We start from the raw sequence: 27,500 nt of genomic DNA, 5'->3' as shown, positions 1-27,500 counted from the left end.
GGTCTTGACTATCATGCAACAAAAACATTTACGTATGACCAGATGAAATATTCATGGGTGACTGTGACATTTTTTTAATCACGGCAAAAAATGTAGTGGATTTTCAAATTGAGTGAACTAATGAAATACCAGTGGTTCCGAAAACTGCGAACGGGACATGCGTATAATTTAGGAACCGGAAGTGTGAAGAAGCGGAGACAAAGATTTTCGGATTGTGCGTTCCGAGGGTCATAACCACCAATGGAGCAGGGGAACAAAAGTCAGTGGCTCCCAACTGAATAGTTACGGCCCATGTCTAACAAATCAAAAAGTCTAATGCCATACGGATATTTTCAGACCTGGCTAATTGAGCTGATGTTGAAACCCGATATCCTAGGCCATTTTGGAATTAAATATGGCGCTTGGGGTTTCTGGGATAATACAGGGACACTACTGAGGGTTTCCGCCATCGTCAAAAACGCCTTTGTAACGACTTTGAAATCAAATCCGCTGAAAATGCAATGAAGCTTCTTGGAATGTCTCCAAAATCCCTTTAATACCCCCAGAAACCCCATGTAACGCACCTCAGACCCTCCGAAACCCCAGAAAACGCCATGTAACGCCTCGGTAACGTTTCTGAAATCCGCCGAAAATGCTCTGAAGCTCTTTGGAATGCCTCCAAAATCCCCCTAATACCCCCAGAAACCCCATGTAACGCACCTCATACCCTCCGAAACCCCAGAAAACGCCATGTAACGCCTCCGTAACGTTTCTGAAATCCGCCGAAAATGCTCTGAAGCTCTTTGGAATGCCTCCAAAATCCCCTAATACCCCCAGAAACCCCATGTAACGCATCTCAGACCCTCCGAAACCCCAGAAAACGCCATGTAACGCCTCGGTAACGTTTCTGAAATCCGCCGAAAATGCTCTGAAGCTCTTTGGAATGCCTCCAAAATCCCCCTAATACCCCCAGAAACCCCATGTAACGCACCTCATACCCTCCGAAACCCGAGAAAACGCCATGTAACGCCTCCGTAACGTTTCTGAAATCCGCCGAAAATGCTCTGAAGCTCTTTGGAATGCCTCCAAAATCCCCCTAATACCCCCAGAAACCCCATGTAACGCATCTCAGACCCTCCGAAACCCCAGAAAACGCCATGTAACGCCTCCGTAACGTTTCTGAAATCCGCCGAAAATGCTCTGAAGCTCTTTGGAATGCCTCCAAAATCCCCCTAATACCCCCAGAAACCCCATGTAACGCACCTCATACCCTCCGAAACCCCAGAAAACGCCATGTAACGCCTCCGTAACGTTTCTGAAATCCGCCGAAAATGCTCTGAAGCTCTTTGGAATGCCTCCAAAATCCCCCTAATACCCCCAGAAACCCCATGTAACGCATCTCAGACCCTCCGAAACCCCAGAAAACGCCATGTAACGCCTCCGTAACGTTTCTGAAATCCGTCGAAAATGCTCTGAAGCTCTTTGGAATGCCTCCAAAATCCCCCTAATACCCCCAGAAACCCCATGTAACGCACCTCAGACCCTCCGAAACCCCAGAAAACGCCATGTAACGCCTCCGTAACGTTTCTGAAATCCGCCGAAAATGCTCTGAAGCTCTTTGGAATGCCTCCAAAATCCCCCTAATACCCCCAGAAACCCCATGTAACGCATCTCAGACCCTCCGAAACCCCAGAAAACGCCATGTAACGCCTCTGTAACGTTTCTGAAATCCGCTGAGAATGCTCTGAAGCTTCTTGGAATGCCTCTGAAATCCCCTCAGACCCCAAGTAACGCCCTTGACACCCTCTAGCACGAGTTATCCGCATTTTTCTTTCGCAGTTTTCGGAACCACTGGAACTTCAACTCTACATTTCAAAACTGTCATTTCGTACTCCCATCATCTTGATTTGTGTTACAATCATGGTGCCAAATGCTACATTCATGGTAGACGACATTGATGCATCGACGGCAGCATGAATGTAGTGTGTGACGGTAGTATGCAACATTAGTCATGACGGTAAAGGCGTTGCGACGATAATGAAAAAAATGTACTATACGGTTCACTGACTTCGCGCCGGAGATGATGGAGTGTTGGGGTTGGTGGATGGTTGGAGGGAGACGTGCAAGATTTAGCGACGTGTTTAGTGGCAACTGGAGAGGTGGCTACGAATAGTGATCGATGGTTGTGTTGTGGCGTTTTCGGTTTTGTTTGATGAAGTTATCACCATTACCATACGCACTAACTTGTGAGCTACACACTTCGAAAAAATCTTGTAATTTTGTGTCATATAAGTCCGACATATAAAAGCAACACATTTGACTCAAAATTGTGTGCGATCTTATTTTTACTTGAAACGGAAAATGTTTGACTCGTGTAATTTTACCGCAACAGCTCAGCGCGTCGGCTGCTTGTATACATGATTGAGAACTGTGATATTTATAGCACCGAATTTTGAAAAAAAAATACAAATAGTTCCATACGGGAATCGAACTTCGATCCTCAGAGTGTCAGTTTTCGATCTTGCTCTCTCGGCTGACTCACTACGTTGAAGAGAAGGCAGTCGAAGATGTACAACTTCTATCATAAACTAACTTGCCAGTTCGGCCGTCGCGTCGTCACTGCTGCTTGTATGTATGTACTGAACTGAGACAGCCGTCATCGCAGCCAAGCACACAAAGCCGCCTTTTGATTGACTGAGCGTGGCTGTTTTCGTTTACCACTGCATCGGCTGATGGCAACGGATTGTCCAAGTTTCTGGCTCACTCCGGGGTTAAATTTATGAGCGGTTTTCATGCTGTTTCACCTTCGTAATAAACAAATTTCCAATCGACTGCAGTCTTCATCCGATTTTGTAAGGTGCTGTTTGACAGTTCAACATCAGTAAACATTATGTTTCCGTAACATATCGCGTAAATTTACAGCATAGAGAACTAAATTATCAGTTCTGTGATTTACAATTATGGCTGGAAGAACTCAAACAATATCAACTTAATACGTACGTCATAAAAAGTGTAAAAATGTGGCACATTTATGTGTATGTCAAAGCTTTTTCTGGCAGTTCGATCAATTGTGTCACTATTAAAATTGAGATTTTTTTAGTGTGTAGAAAAAAAGCCTCGCAAAGTAACTCAAATTCGGATACTTAATATCGGCTCTTTTCCTTGTAAGACATAGATATGTGAAAAGTAGCGCATCAAGCTGAAAAAGCTGCAGTTTGAAAAAGCTGCAGTTTGAAAATATTGAGGAGACCAACCATAAATTCCCCGCAAATATCCTAAAATCTTCTAACACTCCTCTAAACATACTTAAAGCCGCTTGAAACCGTTCCTAAGCCCCTCTGAAATTTCCTTGATGCCGTAATCCGGGGTCAAATTGATCACTTTGAAACAACTTTTGCGGATAACATCAGTGCCTTTTCAAATATTGCCAAAAGAATTTCTGTAAAACCAGTACCTAGTGGATCTCCATGGATCCATGTGACAGAATTTTGTTTAACAAATTTAAACTTTAAGTTAAATAACTTAAAATATAAAAATATTGGAAATGCCACTTTGGGGCGAAATTGATCAGTATACAATTAAGCATCGGTTGGAAAGGAAAATTTTCTTCACCGCTTAATTTTGCTCGTCTAAAACCGAATAACGCGTCTAAAATCTTACAACTAGTGAATTTAATACTTTAAATTCAAAATTAGATTTCGAAATTTCCCCTTAAACGCCTAAAGGTAGGCAATTTCAATTGAAATAAGTGATTTCTATTACAATAAATGATTATTTCTTCATAAAATGAACTTTATATAACAATTTCATAATCTGATTAGCTGCATAACATCCCAACCAAGGCTCCACAAAAATGTTAAAACAGAGAATTCACGGGAAGTCCTATTAGCAATTGATTGTTTAGCAGCAATGATTTCAGCTGAATGAGAAATACATTGCAAACTCCTTGAAAAAAATAAGGCAAAACTACTTTTTTTTCTAAAAAAATTGAAGTCTACACTCATCTCTTGACATCTACGAATCATATGACGTAAAAAGTTTAAGATCATTACGACGCTTAAGAGTTCCTAGTATGGAATTACAATGTAGTACCCGAGTGATCAATTTCACCCCGCTGATCAATTTGACCCCGGTTTACGGTACCACATTAAAACCCCCTGAAATATTTATCACTGCATAACACAAGAAATGCCTCTAACCGAAAACTCCTCCCTTTCCCCCTGCACCCAACTGAAACTTAACTTAAACACTCTATTAGAACCAAGAAAAAATCCCAATGAAGTTTTCGTGGCCACCCATGGAGTTTCCCTTGCCACGTATCTGACTTGAACTCTCCTATAACCCTTTCTCAACAACCTCCTCCTCCTTCCCTAACACTCTCGGAACTTTCTCTGGTGGTGCTTAAGAAAACTTATTCAACTTTCGCTTGCGCTGAGCTGCATGCTTTGTCACAGTGAGGACGTTACGCCAAGTAACCGCCAACTTCTCATAGAAATTTCAGAAAAGAAAAAAAAACTCAAGACATACCTTATTCTCCACAAGTTGCACTAAAAACTTTTCTACTCTTCTCGCTTTTCTTTTAATCTCTGCTTATATAATTTTAAAATTATTTTAGTTCGATTTTTAGAGATCATATTGAAAATATTTTGACATGCTCTTGCCTATAAAAAAATTCTTTAGAAACTAAGGCCGTTACAAATATTTATTTCACTTTTTGTCCCACCACTCTTTGGCTGGTCGAGGGGGGGGGGGAATAAAAATAATAAAGTATTTAATCTGAAAAATATTAAAAACTCATCGAATTTGTTAAAGAATTTTTAGAAAGACCCGATATTTTGATAAATATGTTTTTGTCTGCCCCCTCAAAATGCAATATCAAGCCAAAAATTTTTGAAGCGGGGGGGGAGACAAAAAGTCAAAATAAAATTTGTATTCGCCTAACCAAACTATGCATGACAGAATATGATACAAAAGGTGAGAAAAAATCAACTCAATATATTGCCGCCTATAAGCCTTTATTTATTTATTTTTTTGCTGATCAAGATTCAAGTCTGAAGCACTCTTCCAATGGCCGTCCCATTTTTTCACAAAATTTGAAAATATTTCAAGTACGTCATTGCAAAATGATTATTTTTGCTGAAAAAAATCACACAGCAATTTTAAATCCGTAGTCCCTCAAGAAGCCTTAAATTATAAAAAAAAACTAATCAAGTTGTTGAGACTCTTAAAACGTATCATATTTTGTCCAGCATTTTAAAAATTGTCAAAAATTTCGCAATTCTTATTACATTTTCCACCGTTTTCTTAACCTGGCAATTTCCCAAAATTTAATTTTGTTGTCGAAAAAAAAAGGAGTTTCTGCTTCAAAAACCCATACTATTTTTGAGAACTTTTGGAATCACTTAGCACTCATGCAAAACTGGTTGCATTTCATCATTTTATGGTTAGAGGAAGGATCTTTGTATACATCTCCTGTTTTTTGTTTCCAGCTGGAAAATGTTTATCAGTTTTCCAGAAACCATTTTCTATGAATTTTCGTTTAGATACTTTTCGCTATACCTCAGTATCTTTTTTATCAATTCAAGACCAACAATTGAAAATACCTCATCAACATTGCGTAAACAAACATGGTTCTGTTGGCTTAGGGTCTTCTGGGATTAACCCACGCATCCTTTTCAATTGTTGGTCTTGAGTTGAGTTTTGAGTTGATTTTTGCAGCAAATTCATGATAATTGGAATGATAATGACTGAGGTATTCTGCTCAAATGGTCTAGCATACTATGTTTTATTTTTGAATAAAACAACGAGTGAAAATAATTGATTCAAAAAATATTAAGGGTGCACTATACAGGGGATAGACAAAATGATCGGGACAGGTACAATTTTCACTTTTCAAAAAATGTTCAACTAGCTGTAACTTTTCGAAAAAAGCATCAAATATTCTCAATTTTTACTGTAAGTTCATCAACTAGTTGTGTATCAGTGGTACAAATTTGGAAAAGATCGGGCCATTCTTCACGAAGTAATAAAGATTCTTGAAAAAGGTAAAATTATCCGATATCCAACACGCTGTTATATCTCTGGATTCAATGAAGCGAATGCATGGAAATTTTGACCATTTATGACTTTTATAATAAGCTATGATAAATCATTGACTTAACTTAAAATTCTTAACACGGAAGAAAATTATAACGATTAGTTTATTTTTCTAATAAAACTTAAAATACAGGGTGTTAGGTTCGTGAGTGCAAACTTTTTAAAGGGTGATAGAGGACCATAAATGGTGAAAAAAATTGTTCTACGCATATGGTCAAATCTCAACCGTTACGTAGTTATTGAACTTCCCATGTTTTTGACTCTCATTGCCTTAACTGGCCATAACTTGAAAATGGTCAAACTTATCGCAGTTTTTTTTACCCTTATTCGGAAGATTATTGAATTTTCTATCAAATGGAATCTTTGAATCGATTGGTTTAGTTAAATAACTAAGTTTTCTACAGCAAATTAGCTCAAAATAGCGTGTTTTAATTTGTTTTTGTCAATTATCTTTGAAACATGCGTAATAAATGAAAATTCTTTCTTTGGCAAAGTTGTGGATCCTATTCCACTGTACAATTCGTTCTTTTACATCAAACGTCTATCTCTTATCGTTTTCTTGCAATTTTGATTTAAACGTTGCATTTCAGGTCAAAAATTTGCAACTGTCAAGGTAAGCACTTTTTTGCTCACTGTGCCGCACATTTAAATCGAAATTGCAAGAAAACGATAAGAGCTAGAAGTTTTGTGTCAAAGTACGAATTGTAGAGTTGAACAGGGGCCACAACTTTGCCGAGGAAAGAATTTTAATTTATTACGCATGTTTCAAAGATAATTGACAAAAACAAATTAAAACACGCTATTTTTAGCTATTTTGCTCTAGAAAACTTAGTTATTTAACTAAACCAATCGATTCAAAGATGCCATTTGATAGAAAATTCAAAAATCTTTCGAATAAGAGTCAAAAAATTGCGATGAGTTTGACCATTTTCAAGTTATAGCCAGTTAAGGCAATGAGAGTCAAAAACATGGGAAGTTCAATAACTACGTAACGGTTGAGATTTGACCATATGCGTAGAACAATTTTTTTCACCATTTATGGTCCTCTATCACCCTTTAAAAAGTTTGCACTCACGAACCTAACACCCTGTATATCCAAAACATCATCATCGTTTCAAAATTTAAGCTGCAAATTATAGTTCATTTAATTTCCCTCAAATTTACTTATATGTTATATATAAATGTGTTTTGAAGGAAAGTAACAACATAGCCGCCAATAAACTGAAGAAGTTATAGAATGCATATTAATAATCGACTAATTTACTAAAAATCGTGATAAAAAAATCTTTAACTTTTTCTCTTGTTAAATTTTTTAATTTAAGTCAGATGTTTTCCAGGGCTCATTATATAAGTCATGAATGGTCAAAATTTCGTTGCAATATGTTCATTGAATCCAGAAATATAACAGCTCAAAGTTGGCTATCGGATAATTTTACCTTTTTCACGAATCTTCATAACTTCGTGGAGAATGGTCCGATCTTTTCCAAATTTGAACAACTGATACACATCTAGTTGATGAACTTGCAGTAAAATTTGAGAACATTTGATGCACTTTTCAAAAAGATACAGCTAGTTGAACATTTTCTGAAAAGTGAAAATTTTACCTGTCCCGATCATTTTGTCTATTCCCTGTATGTGCCTATTCCATGAAATCTTCTTCAGAAATTCTTATAGAGGACCCTCCAGAAATTTCACCAAGAATTCTCCTTGATAGCCTCCCATTCATGGATTAGGAAATCCATGAACTAATAAACAAATCCACGGATTCCAGACATTATAACTGCGTTCAATTTGAAGAAAATGAAGAGTCCAGAATTATTTCAGAAATTTTTCAAGGCTTTCTTAAAAAAAATCAAATGTTCCTTCAGAAACATTTTTTTGGGAACGCCATAAGTCATCTATAAAATTTTATATAGAACCTCCTGAAATTGATTTCTTAGAAATTCCATAAATCAGGTCAAAGATGTCCATTTTCAATCCACTATAGGGGACTACGGCACACTCTTTGTATGGGATATCCTCTGAAATTCGAGTTTTGGTTATCATATCACACTTTTCAATACCCCTCCCTTCTCAAATCGTGGCGTCATTTATGGATTTTCCCCCTTCAAAGATAACTGCAGGAAACCTTTTTACAATGTAATCCCAGGGTTAGTTCAGTAATTCTTCCATCCGTTGCTTTGAAAATCCTTTCAGGGTTTCTTCTATAGATTTTTTCATGAAGGAATCGTAGGTATTCTCTCAGTGATTTCTGTAGAAATTCGTATATAAATTCTCCGGAAATTCCTCCAAGTATTTCACCAGAAATTCCTCCTGGATTTTTTTAAAATGATAATATTAGGAATTTTAATTCTCACTTCTTAAAAAATCATGATATTCTTCCGAAACAATTCTTAAAAAGTTTTACGTAAATTCCTTTGAAAATTTCTCATGAGCTTTTTCTAGGAACCTTTACAGAAGTTTAAGAATTTCTCCAAAAATTATTCCAGGGATTCCTCAAAAAATATGTTTATGAATTCCTCCGAGAATTTTTTCAAAATGTTGTCTATAAATTTCAGTAAGAGGTTTCTCTAGCATTTTTTTCTAAAAACTACTATCAATAGTTTCTGAGGGTGTGTTTCCAGAAATTTCTTAAGTAACTCTGTTTAGAATTCCTTCAGAAAATCCTTAGGACTATTTCACGTAATCCTTCAAGGGTTCGTTTAAGAATATAAACTGGAATTCCTGCAAGATTTAAATAGACAATTTATTTAAAAAAATCCTCCAAGGATTCTTTCAGAAATTCCTCCATTGATTCAATCCTTACTTAGAAATTTTCATGGAATTGAGGATTTTTCATGAATATTAGTAACAGATTACCTCAAAATATTTTCCACGGATTTTTTTTGTTTATTTTGAGAATTTTCAGCGATACCGTCCTGGGATTCCATCAGAATTTCCTCCTGTAATTCTTCGAGATAGTCCTCCACAGATATTAACAGAAGTATTTTATGAAATTCCATTAAAAAAAATATTGAAATTATTCTTCAAGGTTTACCTTAAGGTATTTTATAGGAATGTTTAAAAATTTCCTGATGAGATTAAATTTCATTGAAACAATTTTGGAAACAATCGTTAGAAGAGCTCCTAGAGGAACCCCTGGAGCATAGGGTATTGGTTCCCTTCTTAAGCATGTGGCTCCCATTTTCATCCTACGAAAACGCTGTTTGTTTTGTTTCTAATTTTAGTATTTTTTGTTAGAAGTGAGCACCCATAAAAACAAAAAGAACGGAATCAATCAGTGCCGCAATCGCTTGATTTCGTGTAGGATGAATGTGGGAGCATGAGATTAATGATGGTACACATACCCTACCTGGAGGAACTTCTGATATGGTTTTGGAGGAATTTCTAGAAGAATTTTATGAGTATTTTTTTGGGAAATCAATGGAAAAAATCTCGAAGAAGTTAATTGAGGAATTCTTGAAAAATGTTCTTCGGAAATACGTTCAGAAATTGCAGAAAAAGGTACTGGAACAATTCTTGTATAGATCTCCTAATACATTTCTGAAGGGATTCCTATTGGAAGAATTGGAAGAAACCCTGGAAGAACTCCTGGAGATACCTTAAGACGAGTTTCTTGTAAAATGTCTGAAAGGTATATAAAATTCAAGTATAGCAGCTTGGCGCAGCTACACTTGAAGATAACTGGAGGGACATCCGATCCGCCATAGGTTGTACCTCGGCTACAGCACTTGGCTTCGCGACTCCGAATCACAGAAACGACTGGTACGACGGCTAATGCTCACAGTCGAAAAACGCCAAGAAGGCAGCATGGGCGAGAATGCTGCAACACCGTACGAGAGCGAATGAGGCACGTTACAGACAGGCGCGTAACAGGCAGAACTTAGTCTTCCGGATGAAGAAGCACCAACAGGAAGAACGAGATCGCGAAGCGATGGAAGAGCTGTACCACGCTAAGGAAACACGAAAGTTCTACGAGAAGCTGAACCGCTCGCGCAGAGACTTTCTATCACAAGCCGACATGTGCCGAGATAATCACAGGAATATTCTCACAAATGAGCGTGAGGTGGTCGAGAGGTGGCGGCAGCATTGCGTTGAGCATCTTAATGGCGACGTGGCAAGTACCGAAGGTGGCGTGATACCAGATCTAGGAGTATGTGCACAGGGCGAAAGACTTCTGGCCCCTGACCTTCAAGAGATTGAGGAGGAGGTTGGCCGGTTGAAAAACAACAAAGCCGCTGGAGCAGATCAACTCCCAAGTAAGCTTCTAAAATACGGTGGAGAAGCACTGGTGAGAGCACTACACTGGGTCATTACCAAGATTTGGGAGGAGGAAGTATTACCGGAGGAATGGATGGAAGGTATCGTGTGTCCCATCTACAAAAAGGGCGACAAGTTGGATTGCGGGAACTATCGCGCGATCACACTACTGAGCGCTGCCTACAAGATACTCTTTCAAATTTTATGCCGTCGTCTATCACCGACTACAAGAGAGTTCCTGGGGCAATATCAGGCTGGATTTATGGGTGAACGCGCTACAACGGACCAGATATTCGCCATCCGCCAGGTGTTGCAGAAATGCCGCGAATACAACGTGCCCACACATCACTTGTTCATCGATTTCAAATCGGCGTATGATGATTATGCACGAATACGGATTCCCGGAAAAACTGATACGATTGATCAAGGCGACGATGGATCGAGTGATGTGCGTAGTTCGAGTATCAGGGACACTCTCGAGTCCCTTCGAATCTCGCAGAGGGTTACGGCAAGGTGATGGTCGTTCGTGCTTGCGTTAGAACCCGCCAACCCGAATTTATATCGACGGTGATGAAATCAAGGCGGTTGAAGAATTCGTGTGCTTGGGCTCACTGGTGACCGCCGACAACGACATTAGCAAAGAAATTCAGCGGCGCATTGTGGCAGAAAATCGTGCTTACTTTGGACTCCGCAGAGCTCTACGATCGAACAAAGTTTGCCGTAACACGAAGTTAACTATCTACAAAACGCTGATTAGACCGGTCGTCCTCTATGGGCACGAAACATGGACCCTATGTGCAGAGGACCAACGCGCCCTTGGAGTTTTCGAACGGAAGGTGTTGCGTACCATCTACGGCGGAGTGCAAATGGAAGACGGGACTTGGAGAAGGCGAATGAACCACGAGCTGCATCAGCTGCTGAGAGAATCAACCATCGTCCATACCGCGAAAATCGGGAGTCTACGGTGGGTGGGTCACGTCATCAGGATGTCGGATAGCAACTCGAATAAAATGGTTCTCGAGAGTCATCCGACCGTTACAAGAAGACGTGGAGCGCAGCGAGCCAGGTAGGTGGAGGACGATCTGCGAACCCTACGCAGAGTGCGGAACTGGAGACACCGAGTAGAATGGCGACGGCTACTATGTACAGCAAAGGCCACTCAGGCCTTAGCCTGACCGGTAAGGTAAGTAAGTTGTATATGTAGTTAAAACAAATCTTGCATTCCAGTACAGTTGCGTCTGAAAATAAAGTTCCTTTAAATAACATCTGAAACATCATTCGAACTGTTTCGTAGCTCTATCATTAGATGAGAATCGTTTCGCTAATCGGTGCAAACTATACATGCATGCGACAAATACGGCCCGGGGAGGACCCGCTCTACCTGCCCACCCTCAAAGCACGATTTCCGCTGCTTCTGTTTGCGACAACCCCAGGTCCCGGAGCGCAACTCATTGGAATTCCTCACCCGGTTTGTTTACGATGATTTGTTGTTACATCACAAAGACAACACACAACACGGTCCGGTGCAGCAATGTGACAGAAAGACCTATATTTGTCCTACTCCAAGCGGGCCCCAGCGACTCACGTTTCCCATTAAAATTTAAATAAAGGCGTACAGGTAACGAATAGTACCTTAATCGCAATTAATAAATACACTCCGTTTCAAGTTGAACAACAGTGAATTCCTTTAGCGGCCACGGTCAAGATCCATTGATGGCGATTGCGTCGTGCATCTCTGGGGTTGTTTGCCACTGCGCCGGAGATAAAAACGCTGAGGTGACGGACGGACGATAATTGTTCCCGCCAACAAAGTTCTCACCGTAGCATTGGTGTAGCAAGGAGGGGGAGGGTCAAGATGTCCTTACCAACAGAATTCTTGAACTTTTTGTCGTGTTAAGTAAGTGGCGATTGCTGAATTCTATGGTTGGCAAAGAATACCTGGGAAAGGGCTTGCAAAACACTAAGCTGAGAAGCAAGCTGAGTCTCAGTTGGAACAATAAATAATAATTCATAAAACAATGGCCTAGCTACGCCAATGTTCACCACTCCTTCCATGTTGGTGACAGAGAAAGACACGGGATGATTTAAACTGAGATCACACTATGGCTAATAGGGATATGGTTTACGCGACCTTAATGTCACACCACAGGGACACACCGTTGTAGCATCTTTTCAAGGTGATCCCGGTTGGGGAGAGACCCATCTCTGTATCGGATTGCCAAACGCCTATAACAATGACAACGTTGGTTGGAGACGACGACGACGACGGCGAATGTGAAACCTTTTCTTCACGGTTGATCGGTCACACGCGTACGTTTCAACCCACCGGGCGCGCCGCCACAGAGCTTCACCGGCACCGCGTTGAGGAATGGAACCAACCGGAAAACACACAAAGCTCCGAGCAGAAACGTGCTACACGTGTTGCAGATCAATGGCTCACCAACCACGATGGTTGACAATGCTCTGTCTATTCAGTCAGATCTGTTCCCATCAATTACGCTCCGCTTGGCCAAGAGTGGTGAAGCTTAGGTTGACTGATGTGGTGGCTCCCGAGTGGTGGAGTGATGCATTCGATTGATATCGATGAGTGTTGAATGATTGGCCTTTGAGTGCATTCCGCATTCCGATGCAGGTAAGGTGATATGGTAATTTGATGGAACGTGGGGGTAATCGATTGAAACAATTGGCCCTAGAACAACGGGTTGGAATGCATCTTACAAAGGTGGTTGTTGAATTGGAGCCGATTATTATACTAATAGGTGTGTTCAGGTGCATCCGATGGAACTTAATCAATTTTTTTGAGAAACACCAATATAAATTAAAACAAAAAGTCCATACTAAATTTGTTGATTTGTCTACATTGGACATAAGCCATTATACTCGAAAAGTATTGAAGTTACAACATTGTCGACTTTGAAGAAACATGTTTGTGAAGAAAATTCACGAAAAAAGGAAGCATGTATTTTAACATGAACAAAAACTTTGTAAAATATGTGAAAATTCTTAAAAAATTCCAGAAAAGGTTACAATGGAAAAACTTTTATTTGAAGACGTGTACAGAAAATTATCTAAATGTACATATCAAAATCGAGCAGATAGAATTATAGTTGGTTCGGTAAGTTTTCTTGTGGTGGTATTTCCTTCGAATTTTCCTAAAGACATCACTATTTTCACATATGGTAAATATTGAATTTGCATTTCCTACTAGGTGAATTGATCACGAAAGCAATATTTTCAAAAGAATTCTTGTCTATCAAACAACTTTTCGATCAAACTAATTTTGTTTTGTTGTATTTTTTTTAGGTCAAATTAATGCACAGATGGATGCGGACTTCTCTTAAACATTAATCTTTACTCTAAAAAAATAACTCAAACAACATTTAATCATACAGAATAACTATGTGGAACATTTGAAAATTTTCAAAAACTTCTAGAAAAAGTTATTACAAATAAACTGATTTCAAGGGGTCCTTTACATAAAATGACCCAAATCTCTTAAAATGGGCAGATAGAACAAAAAATGTTCGGCAAGTTTTCTCTTCTTCTTCTTCTTTTATGGCTCTACATCCCAACTGGGACTTGACCTGCCTCTCTTCAACTTAGTGTTCTTTGAGCACTTCCACAGTTATTAATTAAAGAGCTTTCTTTGCCTGCCATTGCATGAATTTGTACATTATGGGGCAAGGACAATGATATGCCCAGGGAGTTGAGAAAATTTTCTCGCCTGGAATGGGAATCGAACCCGCCGTCTCCGGAGTTTCGATATTTTTGCTCCCATAAAACAAAATTCCTTTTTGATGTTCATTTTTTTTTTTGCATTACCGTTCATAGTCGTGTAAAATCAGTAGCTATGCCATAATTATGGGTTGCTCATGTGATTTTTTAAGAAATTATTAACGCCCTCATATAAAAAATAATATTTAGGCAGTTGTGGTGGATGCAGTTAGAATTGTAAATTAAACATTGTGATTTAATTATGTGTGTATTGAAAATAGCGTGCTGATTTGGACATCCCTAGCGAATCAGCATGGAAACGTGGCGAACACGCAAAACTTAACGAAAGTTTGCTTCGGCCTGAAACGAGACAATGGAACGAGTCAAGATCGAGGCACGGACTGTGAATGTAGTGGTATAATCAAAAAGGTTCGCGTGTTGGAAGAAATACAGATGAAGACATTCTAGTAACCAAAGTTGTACCGATCGGATGTGATTTTGAAATCATCCATCGTTACGACAGCAGTGTCACTATCAATTTGTTTATTTGCACGGGCTTTTGGAAATACATAAGGTAGCCCGGGGCAAGTGAGAATCGGGGGCAAGTGAGACCTATAGCTAGTGTTTTTTTATTATTTATTTTTAAGACTAACATTCTTCATGGAAAATATAGGTATCACACATACGGATACTTTGAATACAAAAAATGTTATTGTTTCAACCATAAAGAGACCATATACGTTATTGTTGTTCGTATGTAATTTTCAATTAACTAGGTGAGATTGGCGTGCTCTACTACATTCGTCGTTCAAAAATAGATTTGTCATTCTACAAATACTTTTTCGGTTTCAGGATAGTATTTGGAGTTCTTGCAAATAATTTCAAGCGAAAAAGCTGTATTTTATTTTTATTTATTATCTTTAGTTTACTGCTCTCACTTGCCCCAGTGCATTTCGCTATCTGGGGTAAGTGGGACCTATGAGAATAAACAAACCCAATTTTATGGGTTCATCTCGCATTGTCCAGCATAAGATGAAATTAGCACGAAAGTCAATAAAAATTGACGCGTTAAGTAATTTACTGTTGAATTATACTTTATTACCTCTATTTAGATGATACAATTCTTGTTAAAAATGACAAAACCTTGGGTAAAACAAAAAAAAACTAAAGCATGTATTTTTTATGTTTTTCTCTAAATATCTTCCAATATTTTTTCACTTAAACGCTGCATAATGTACTCTTTTGAGCATTCAGGAACCGTCCATAAAAAAATAAAATAGGGAAATGACATTTTCAAAATTCATGATTTAATAAAAACATTATTCAATGATCGTAAGATTATGTAAGGGAGAAGATATTACTGAAAATCTCGAAACCCCAGATTTACTTTTGGTGAGATTCATCAACTATATAATATAGAGATCAAGTTTCGAAATCTTTTGTCTCTTCTTTTTACGGCGTCTTTTGTATAAAAAATCAATTTATTTTGCATGAGCTGCTAGAGTTGATTCAAATTTTTCTCTCAGCGATTTTTATGTGTTACGTAATTTATGCACGATACCATAAACCTCTTCTTATTTTAATCTCAAAACATAGTCAATCATATAAGAGATTTATGATTTATGTTACCTTATTTGTTGCAACTTGTATTAAGCCCTTTGAACAAAAACTCTGAATAGGTCCCACTTGCCCCGTGAAACGCAATAAATGAAGATCTGCTACACTTTTCATTATATGCATAATATATGGAATGTAAATTTTTTGAAACATATTTAATGCACGTTAATAAGTACAAATATACCAACAACGTCTTTTGGATTCATTGGTGTTATTAAAAAAATGTGTTCTGAAATTTTTGGCATGACAAAACCAAATTAGCAATTTTTTAGGTCCCACTTGCCCCGGGGTACCTTATATAATACCTACATTAGAAAAAAAATTTTTTTTCAGTCTTAGGAATGAATTTAGATATGTGACTAGTTATTTCCTTAACAATTCTCAAAATAATGTTTTCAGATTATGAATTGCTATGTGCTATGAATTGCTTCAGAAATTCCTTCATATGCTTTCCAGAATGCTTTCTCAATCCTAACGATTTTTTTTGCGAAATTTCTCCTGTAATTTATTGTAGAAACCCATCCGTACACATCTTCAGAAATTCCTCCTTGGTTTCCCTATAGGTACTTCTTAAAAACAAACTCCTCTTCGACGATGCCTACAGAAATCTTCCAGGAAATTTTTAGAAATTTTGGGAGGAATGCCTTTGGAGACTTCCATGAAAACTTCTGGAACTCTTTCAGACATTGTTTTAGTAAATTCATTAGTTTCTTTTTAAATTTTCGATTTTTTTTTAATTTTTCCTGCACTCCTCCCTTTAATTCATGTTCCATGGGCTGCTTAAGAAATTCGTTTTGAATTTCATTCAGAACTTCCTCAAGAGAATCCTTCTGCGATTTCTCCAAGAATTCCACTAGAAAAGCATCTATAGATTTCTCCAGACGATTTTGTTTTATAAATCCGAACGAGAATTTCTTCAGGAAATCATCATTCAGAATTTCTTTATAAAACATACCCAAGTAACAATTTTAATTTTATCAAAGTTTTTTAGCGATTCAAAAATCCTAAACATAAAACCATTGATGCCGACTTAAAAATACTCTCGAGTTCTTGTATGCCTCAATAAGCCCACGTTCTGACTAGTTGGCCCAGTCTTATTGGGGTCTACAGGACTTCGTATGCAAACCGGCTTAGGATTTCGGGTTGTATCATAGTTTTATCAATCTTCTAAATAAAACCATCTTCTGACTTGTCAAATAACTCTTTTGATTATTTTTCACTCTCGATGTTCGATCGTCAGAATAAATTATGCTTGGTTGTTTTTCCAGCCATCAATTGGAAAGATGCAGATATGGAATTTAGATTTGTTTTCCTATTAAATACGTGTCAGGAGACATGCCACGGAAAATTTGTGGTGAATGTGACTGTGATAATGGCAAAAACTAAGTGCGCCACACAAACTATGCATAATTTGGAAGTTAAATGCATTTAATTTACTCGGTGGAATCGGGTGCAACAAAGGTTTTTTCAACACAGCGGAGACATTTTGTATTTTTTCTGACAAAATAAAATGACGGAAACGTGTTGTATGGTTAAATTTGATCTTAAGCTGTACGTGAAATCATAAAATTGAGTAATAATTTTTCTGTATTTACATTAATTATCCCGGCTAGGCGACATATTTTTCTGATAAAACTCTGTGTTCCTGATGATTCCTCCAATAGGGCTAACCCTCCTGAGGTAGTCATAACTGAGCTCATGATAAAACTAGCGGTTTTATCACAGCATTTTTTTGGTTTATGTTACGGCCACGAAATCTTTTGTTGGTTTTATGCATTGCCTCACAGTTTTGTGTATTTGTTAACAAAAAAAATCGCTCCGACAACAACCGCAATTGCAAGTTTTATTGAAATGGTATATAATAAGTGATATAACCAATTTATGTCTACTTGCAAGTCTTTAATTGAAGATGTTTATAGCAGAAGTTATATGATAGTTGTATGGAACGCTAAAGATTCAAAATAAAAAACTACCACATAAAACTAATTTAGAACAACTAGCTTTTTGACATGCTCGTATAAAACCAGAATAAAACATGAATAAACCTTCAAGGCATGCTGATTGTTACTTGGGATAGACTTTAGAATTTCTCAGGAAATTGCTCCATGGCTTCTTTTAGAGAATATTCCGCAGTCTCCTTCAAAAAATCTTCCTAAGTTTCCTTACGAAATTTCTCAAGGCAATCCCTTCAGAAATACTTTCAAAAATTTCTTTAGGAATACTTCCAGGAAATTAGAATTCCCGGAATTCCAAGACTTTTATTCAATGATTTCATCATGAATTTTCCCGAATATTTCTCAATAACTTTTTGTAGTAATTCCATCAATTTCTCTTGACATTTTATAAGAAATTTCTACAGAAATTCCTGCTGGGATTTCTTAAAGAATTTAGGATTTCTTCAGATATCTCTCTAGGGTTCCAATCCGCCCTAATTAGGGTGGAATTAAAAGGTACGAAACTGATTACACTCATTCGAAGAAGGTATTCTGCTTAAAGGGTTCGAAAAGTCGGCACAAGATCACTCCTATAAGGATAATTTTAGAAATTACTCTTGCTATTCCGTTAGAAATATCTCCTGAGGGATTCCTGCAAGAATTGCTTCAATTGTTCCTACAAAATATTTTGGAAGTTGTTTAAAAACACAATAATAAAAAAATAATAAAAAAATGAAAGTTTTTCATAAAATTTCACAAAAAAGCTGGAACAATACTAAAATACTAGAAAATTATTGGTGATACCTTCGGAAATTACCAGAAACAATTCTTCAAGAATTGTCCAGATTTTTCTGATCAAAAACAAATTTTGATCAAATCTGTGCAAGATATTCGGAACGAATGCCCGAAAGAATACCGGTGGAAGCTTTTTAAGATACCTAAAGCCATAATCTAAAATTCCTAGATAAAAATCATGGGAAACTTCTGGAGAAACTCTGAAAGTAATTTAGAGGAAAAATCGCTTTAAAAATTGCTGAAGAAATTCTCAAGGGATTCCTAAAAGTGTATTTCTGTATATATTATTCCAATAATATCTACACTACAGAATTTGCAGACAAATGCACTGGCGTATTCCTTAATAAATTTCTCAAAAAATTTGTGAGGATTTTATCATCTTCCAGACACTTTTTTATAAGAATTTCTCATACAAATTGTAGGGATTTTTAGTCAAAAATCGGAAAAATTCTAAAACAATTAATGAAGAAAGGTCTCAATAAATCTTAAGCAATCCCTGCTGAAGGAATATCTGGAGGAACTTTTAGAGAAACTCTTGAGGGACTTCCAGAAGAATGTAGTAGGAGATTTCTTGGAGAATTGCTAAATAAATGCCTGAATATATGATGTAACGTCTCAATTAGCTATGGTAGCTAAATAGCAGAAATTTCTTTAGGGATTCTTCGATGAATTCTTCCAAAGATTCCTCCAGGAATTCCTGTAGGGATACATCCTGAAATTTTTAGTGGGATTTCTCCAGAATTCCGTCACAAATTGCCCCAGGAAATTTACCAGAATTTCTTCCAGGCATTCTTCAATAAGTTCTCTTTGAATTCCTCCACGAATTTCTCCAAGATTTCCTATAGCAATTCTCCAAAGAGTTTCTACAGTAATTACTCAAAAAAAATTTCTTAGAATTCCTCCTAGAATCCCTCCAGCCATTTTTCCAGGAATTCCTCGAAGAAGTCTTCCACTAATTCCTCCAAGAAATCTGTCAAGAATTCATATAAGAATCCCTCTTGGAACCTCTTCATGAATTTCTCCAAAAATTCCTCCTGTAATTTCTCCAAGAAATTCTCCTTGTATTCCTCTAACGCCGCTACCACGAATTTTTCCAAGAATCCTTCTAGTAATTTCTCCAGAAAGTCCTCCAAGAATTCAACGACCCTTTCCTTAAAAAAATCCTCCAGGAACTCTTCCAAGAATTTCTCCAGGAACTCTTCCAATACTTATACCAAAAATTCCTTTAAGAATCTCTCTAGAAATTTCACAAGGAAAGTTTATTATAAATTTCTCAGGAATTCTTCCAAAAATTCCTCCAGAAATTACACCTCGGATTACTTCAGGAATTCCTTTTAAAAATCCTTCATACATTCTTCTTGGAATTCATCCAGGAAATCCTCCAAAAATTGCTCCAGAAATTTCTTCAGGAATCCCATTAGGAATTTCTCCAAGATTTTTTCCAGGAATTCCTCCAAGAATCCCTCCAGTAAATTCTTCAAGGATTCCTCCAAAAGATCCTATACGAATTCCTCCAGGAAGTCCTCCAAGACATCCGCCAAGAGTTCCTCCAAGAATCCCTCCAGGAATTCCTTCAAAAATTTCTACAGAAATTTATTCAAAGTTCCTCGAAGAGTTCTTTCAAAATTTTCCTCAAGACTTTTGTCAATAATCACTCCAGGAATTTTTCCAAGAACCGCTCTAGGAATTTCTCCAGGAATTCATCCAAGATTTGCTCCTGAAATTGCTCCTACAATTCATACATGAATTCCTCCAAGAATTTCTCAAGGAACTCCTCCAAGAACCCCTTCAGAAACTTCGCCAGCAATTTCTCCAGGTATTCCTCCAGGAGTTTTTACAGGGATTTCTTCAAGAATTCGTTCAGAGATTCTTCCGGGAATTCCTCCCTGGATTCCTTCAGGAATTCCTCGAGGGATTCCTCCAGAAATTCCTCCAGGAATCCCTCCAGGATTTTTTTGGAACTCCTCCCAGGATTCCTCCAGAAATTCCTCCTGCGGTTTAATCCGAAATTCTCTCAGAAATCCCGCCATAAATTTCTTCAGAAATTCCTCCAGGGATCTTACAGCAATTTCTCCAGGGATTTATTCAGAATTTCTCAGGGGAATTCTTTAGATTTCTCTTCTAAGGATTCCTACAGGACTTCGTCCAGGAATCCCTCAAGCAATTTCTTTAGAAATTCCTCCAAGGCTCGCTTCATGAAATCCTCCACGAATTCCTCCACGAATACCTCCAGGGATTGCTCTTGGAATTCCCACAGTGAATACTCGAGGATGTTCTTCAACAATTCTCCTAGATATTCCACCATGAATTCGGAATTCCTCCAGGGATTCCTCAAGCAATTCCTTCAGAGATTTCTCTAGGAAATCCTCTTGGGATTCTTTAAAGATTTTCTTCACGAATTCCTCTAGGAATTCCACCAATGATTCTAACAAAAATTCCTCCAAGGATTGCTTCAGAAATTTCTCTAGGGATTCCTCAAGGTATTTTTTCCAGGAAATCCTTCAGGGAAACCTCCGGATTTTTTTTCCAGTAATTCCTCCAGGGCTGGATTCTAGAGGAATTACTGGAGTTATTCCTGGTGTAATTTTTGATGTTAGTCCTGTAAAAATTCCTGGAGCACTTCCTGGAGTAAATCCTGTGGGAATTCCTGTAGTATTTTCAGAAGCAATTCCTGGAGGATTTTCTGCAATAATTTCTAGAGAAATTTAAAAAAAATTTGGAGTTATTCCTGGAGAAAGTCCTGAAGTAATTCAGTAAGGATATCTTTGAGGATTTGAGGGTCTCTAGTTAGCCTAGTGGTTAAGGCTATGGATCGCCAATCCGGAGACGGCGGGTTCGATTCCCGTTCCTGTCGGGAAAATTTTCTCGACTCCCTGAGCATAGTGTATCATTGTACTTGCCTCACAATATACAAATTCATGCAATGGCAGGCAAAGAATGCCCTTCAATTAATAACTGTGGAAGTGCTCAAAGAACACTAAGTTGAAGCGAGGCAGACCAAGTCCCAGTGGGGACGTCGAGCCATAAAGAAAAAAAAATCTTTGAGGATTTCCTGGAGAAACTCCTGGAGGAATTGCTCAAGTGATTTCAAGATTAATTGCTGGAATAATTCCTGGGGGAAATGCTTGTGGAATTCCTGGAGAAATTTCTGGACTGTTTACTGTTTAGTACTTTAAGTTTACTGTTTTAGTAATTCCTGGAGAAATTTTTGGAGTCATTCCAAGCAGTTCCACTAAAGTATACATCGATCCTTCTTTTAGAGCCAGCAGCAATACTTGAACGGCTGGTATGAGACTGAAAAGTTTATTACCGAAAAAGTTATGAGAACGAATGGGACTCAACTAAATTTAAAAGAAGCAGAAAGAGTTAACATACAACACCGAGGGATAAGCAAAACTTTTGCACTCAAATTTAGTACTGATTCATTCATCCTTCTTGTTTCGCCTAGAATTTGTTGAAAATGTAGAACTGGCTATGAAAATGAGCCAAATTTGCTTGACTATCGGAGAAGCGAACTTGCTTCCGGTTGTTTGTGAATGACTGAGAGAAATGCAATAATTGTGCGAGTGTTTCCCATGCTTTTGGTGCTGAGCATAAGCAAATGTGGTAGGTGAGACATTTATTTCGTCATATGCGCTTATTCCCGTCACATCATATGGCCAATAAATCAAGATATTTCAACTTATCTTTACCAATGACTCATTAGATAGAAGAAAAAAGATGTAGTCTGCCGATATTCAACCAGCCCTTATAGCACTGGAAATCTAATCATTACGCATAATTAAACTTTAAAATTTGACTTCACTTTCGACTTCACATTTTTTCTCGTTTTGCATATGACGAAGGCAATCGCTCCAATGCAGAAGGGAGCCGAAATGTTCTTCATCGACGTTCAATTTTTATTTTGCCAGATATAGTTTTAACCTTCAATTCACTACCCACAAAATCTCAAAGTTGTATTTCACTACAGCAGAAAGCAGGAAATGTTGTTTAGTTAACTAAATAAATTACTTTTTCCCCGTTGATATAATGTAATCAACAAGCTGTCTTCGCATAGGGAGGATGCAAGCAAATGTGTGCGTGCATTTTCTCCGTTCGAAACATCGTGTGTCACAACCACAGTGAATAATTTCTTCGTTGCACTGTGCTAGCTTTTGTGATCTGGTGGGCAAAAATATTATTTCAAATATTTTGGTCGTTATTCTTAAGCTACATTCATCTCAATTTAAAAGTTTTTGCTCAATGGTACTTTGAGCACATGATTTTATTTTAATTGCGAAGAATTTGATCGACTATTTGAATAGATAGCCTACGGTCAACTCATAATTTTGAACCATCCTATGCACCATAGTGTCACGTAGTAGGTGTGAATTCAGGTTGTGCCCATAATAGGTATGGACTACACTTAAACAGAATTCTTGGAACAATTATGTAATCTTATTATTTGAAGGAAATTAAAAATATTTGAAATAATCAATGGAATTTGAAATGTAATGGAAGCTAATTTATAAATTAGTTAATTAGTTAATTCGATCATCATTGATCAGTACTTAGATAGCCGGGAATTAGATAAAAATCCTATTCTATTTATTTTCTACTGGTATTGTAAGATGGTGTATGTCTCTAATGCAGTATGTGATAGTTCTTGTATGATTATGATAAGACAGAACCTTTGCAGTCACAACATAAATAGATTGTTCCTACATTTCGTTTAAAGTTCTGAACGCGGCTGTAGTTTGGATAATCAGCAGTAAAGCCCGTAAAAACGGCTAATATTTAATATTCCATTATGATCGGTAAGGTCATTCGAACCTTTTTGCCGTAGGTAAGGTATGTGCCGTGAACAAGCTACACCATCAGCATTACTATCGCAGTATGACGGTGCTACAGACATTGCGTGTCGACGGAGGAGCAAAAGCCTTTAATTACAGGTTTCAGTTTTTTTAGCTTTCCGAAAAATGAGCAAAGGATGGCGATGATGATGATGATGATGGCGCTGGCGATGGTCTCTGATGGGGTTCATATTTAATGTGCTTTATTCATGCTTGGTCGACGGCACCCTGTGGCCGGTGGTTGATGGGCGCCTCTTGTAATGAACACCTATATTTAGGAATTTGCGGCGGTGGACGGTTGTACTAATTAATGCTGCAGTAAAGAACAATGATTTTGGGTGGTTCAACTAATTAAGATATTTCCTTTTGTTTCTCTTTTGTTTGCAGGTACGCAATGAATGTGGGTTGTGAACGATTTGAATAGAATGGAGTGATTTGTATGGATTACATTCAACAATGTTCGACAACTGATTTGTCCATGGTAAAACGGTAACAAACGATCAATTATCTTGCCAACTGTACAGTTTGAAGAGCTTTCCAAGAACATCCTTTTCCAACTAATCAGACGGAAAACAAAGCTGAAACATACCGTACTAGAACATATCCACTTCAACAAATTTCCACTCCGAATGATAGCCACAAGAGCATAAAGTGCAAGATTTGCACAACGTACAAAGTTGCTCTTCAACTGATAACACACAAGCAGAGGAGATTTCGAGAGAAAAAAGCAGCTCCAAGAGTCCTGCTGTTAATACTTAGTAGCTTGTTTATGTTTTTCCACCCTCATCAGTGGAAGTGTACTTCCTTCTGCTGTTCAGATCCCGACCGAGCGCTTCGTCGTCTGCCTATCATGCTGCTGCTTCGTTTGTCGTTCGCATAACGATCAAAAGTTCTTTTTAGGTGGGTGCCGCCGTGGCGTGGCGTACGAGTCGGGAATCTCTCTTGGGTAATGATGTTTACATATTAGTTGAATAAAAACAACAACGGCTTCGCTCTAGAAAATTGAGTTCTCAGCAGCACAAGCTCTTGAAGGCGTTGTCTAAGAATCTCGCGTATATTTTTGTCACTCCACATCGAGACGACTAGAGGTGAATTGCTACTTTATTCCATCTAGGACCGAAGAGGTGTTCTCTCAAGTGGAAGAGCACGGCGCGGCGGGGTCTTCTTGCTTGGCATCGGAAATACGCGGAAGATGAAACGAACGACAGCATCCCAGTCGGAAAATAAAGATCATAAAAAAAGAACGAGAGCACGCGTTTCCGTAGAGACGTGCCGTCGGGTTCCGCGGAAAGGAACGAAAGGACTAAATTGAAAAACATCGTTTCCGGTGTGATTCACCGAAGCAGGCATCTTCTCAAGGTACGCTGCACGGCTTCAGTGGGGCAAGGATGGCAGATGTATAGATTTTTTTTTTTCTATTCTGAAAGGATTCTTCAAATATCAGAAGCTGTGTGACGTTGTGAACATTGTGAAGGACATTTCTCTCAACCGAGTTCGAAGGAACTCAGCACCTGGCAGCCCTGCACCGACCGCGCCGCAACGAACCACCCCACTAAGCATAGGGATCAAATCGAGCTCAACGTCCTACGCAGCAACACCTTTGTCATGATGTCGGTCTTTATGTTCTCCTCAGGCAGGGGTGACAACATGTTTTGCTGCGTGTTTCTCCACTTTCGCAGAAGGTCGAGTGGTAGACTGTTGCAAGCCATCGCATCGCCAAATCCTTCTCAAAAAACGGGGATGGGAGGGATGCCTGCCGGACAGGATGTTTTCGTTTCACAAATCCTTTGCATACAAATGGGTTCTCCACAACACACATAATACCAAACTGTAACCGTTTCGTAACCTCAAACAGAGGAGAATTTGAAGAACATAATTCCACAAAAGCTGGAATAATTAATTGAATTTGAAGCGACCGACACCATTCGGTCGGTAGCGTGAACCGGGTGGGAATATCGTATCAATTTTCCGAGCTGCCACTCGGGACATGGGATTTACTGATGATCCGGTAGTGCAGTTCATTCTTCGCTCTAGTTTACGCTCCTTGCATTAAGTAAGACATCTGACATAACCCATATGCATTAGGAGGAATTTGCAAGACTGGCACATCTGTTCAAAAGGACTATGCTAAGGGTGTCTGGATCTTCTTTTTCGCTTTAGAAGTCTGTCGACTACTCAAGAAGTAACTCAAGGAGTAGTCGATCTACAAAGCCCGTGCACAAGGGACGGGATTTGGGGGTTAAATCCTTCCTATTAACCGTTATGTGTCCGACAAACTTTTTGCTTTTTTCTACACCGTGTATTTGAAATGGGTGCTGGTTACTCAAGAAATACATGATAAAGTGCAATAGAAGATCAAGATGATCGCTTTCCATCGGTTTGACAATGGGGTGAATCGAATCGCCTCACACTGGGGCAGAACTGAAAATACATGGAAAAAACCTCTAGCTCGTCGAGATGTCGAGATACTCATTTGGTGTCTTCAGAGAAAATATTTCTATGGACATGGTCTATATTCTGAGCGGTAGTCAATTTTTCTTACGTTATTCGCATAAAAGTCCTATAAGTCATTTTGGCCAAATTGCATTTTAGCGATATGGTGTCTTCGGCAAAGTTGTTCGGCTATTTATGCTGAAAAAGTTTGCTGAAGACGTCAAATTTCCAAAGCCTACTATTCTTGAAATATTAACCGATTTATAAAATACCTATCTAAAATCGATTTTTTTCATTAAAATGCATTTTTTAACAAATTTAATGTCCGTTTTCGAGTTATAATAATGAAAAATACTAAAATAAAACATATATCGGGGAAATTAGTTGGAAAAAAATAAATATGGATTGATTTTATATAGAAAGTTCCCGAAAATCACGCAAAATGTATATAGGACGTTCTTGCAGTCGGGCAAGTTCGGGCAAGTTTTTTCATCGGCAATCACCTAAAAAATACATTAGCTTTCTTGTAAAGAATTTTCACAGACATGATATTTAATGATTTTTTCTAAATTGAGTTCAAAGTTTACTGTTTTGGGTAAATTAGTACAAAATTAATGTTCATAAAATACTACGTTTTAAGATGCCAAGTGAACCATAAATAGTATAGATACAATCTAGTCATACATTTAGTTGTTTCGAATCTCCAAACAAATTGTAAAACACAAAAATGTCTCAAATGCCGCCAATAAACGCATGCCTTGATTTTATCACTCGTTAATGATTTATTCACACGTAATGTATTTGCGTGATGATTCAACGACTGTTTTACAATACATCCAGATTTTGTAGAGATCTAGACATATGTTTGCTTCTTGTGATGGCCACTTATTTGAAAGACAGCTAAATAATAGAGGAATCAAATATCGAAGAATAGTTATTTACTGGTATATTTCTGATGAATTGTTATTAGTTTTGCTTAGTACGCAAAATCTTTAAATATTTAATACATACGACTAGGTAAAAATAATTGAAAAGCTTTTCTACATTTTTTAACTCACATGCTTCTGAGTTTTTAGATCATTGAATACATTCATTTATGCTTATAACTCTCCACTTTTTTTAATATCTGTATTGAAAAAGATAATAATCATACAATCAAAAAATATTCATGATGTGTGACTGTATAACGCATTGACCAATGATAAAACCAAAGCATACTTTCATTGGCGTTTGGGACATTTTTGTGTTTTACAATTTATTTGGAGATTAGAAACAACTAAACCTGTGACTGAGTTGCATTCATACTTTTAATGGTTCACTTGGCATCTTAAAACGTAGTATTTTATGACCATAAATTTTGAACTAATTTACCCAAAACACTAAACTTCAAACCCAATTTAGAAAAAATCATTAAATATCATGTCTATGATTTTTTTTTTACATGAAAGCTAATGTATTTTTTAGGTGATTGCCGATGAAAAAACTTGCCCGAACTTGCCCGACTGCAAGAACGTCCTATATACATTTTGCGTGATTTTCGGGAACTTTCTATATAAAATCAATCCATATTTATTTTTTTCCAACTAATTTCCCCGATATATGTTTTATTTTAGTATTTTTCATTATTATAACTCGAAAACGGACATTAAATTTGTTTAAAAACGTATTTTAACGAAAAAAAAATCGATTTTAGGTAGGTATTTTATAAATCGGTCAATATCTCAAGAATAGTAGGCTTTGGAAATTTGACGTCTTCAGCAAACTTTTCCAGCATAAATAGCCGAACAACTTTGCCGAAGACACCATATCGCTAAAATGCAATTTAGCCAAAATGACTTAT

The 27,500-nt window shown here is 37.7% G+C and overlaps 1 protein-coding gene across 1 annotated transcript in view; it reads left to right on the top strand.

Annotated features, from left to right (window-relative positions):
• LOC115269977 (uncharacterized) overlaps positions 1-27,500 on the top strand; it is a 617,722-nt gene that overhangs the window by 434,309 nt on the left and 155,913 nt on the right. The window lies entirely within an intron of this gene.

The sequence above is a fragment of the Aedes albopictus genome, chromosome 2, assembly GCF_035046485.1.
Source record: "Aedes albopictus strain Foshan chromosome 2, AalbF5, whole genome shotgun sequence".
NCBI lineage: Eukaryota > Metazoa > Arthropoda > Insecta > Diptera > Culicidae > Aedes > Aedes albopictus.
Note: the sequence above shows the minus strand (reverse complement) of the source record. Positions and strands in the feature narration are given on the sequence as shown.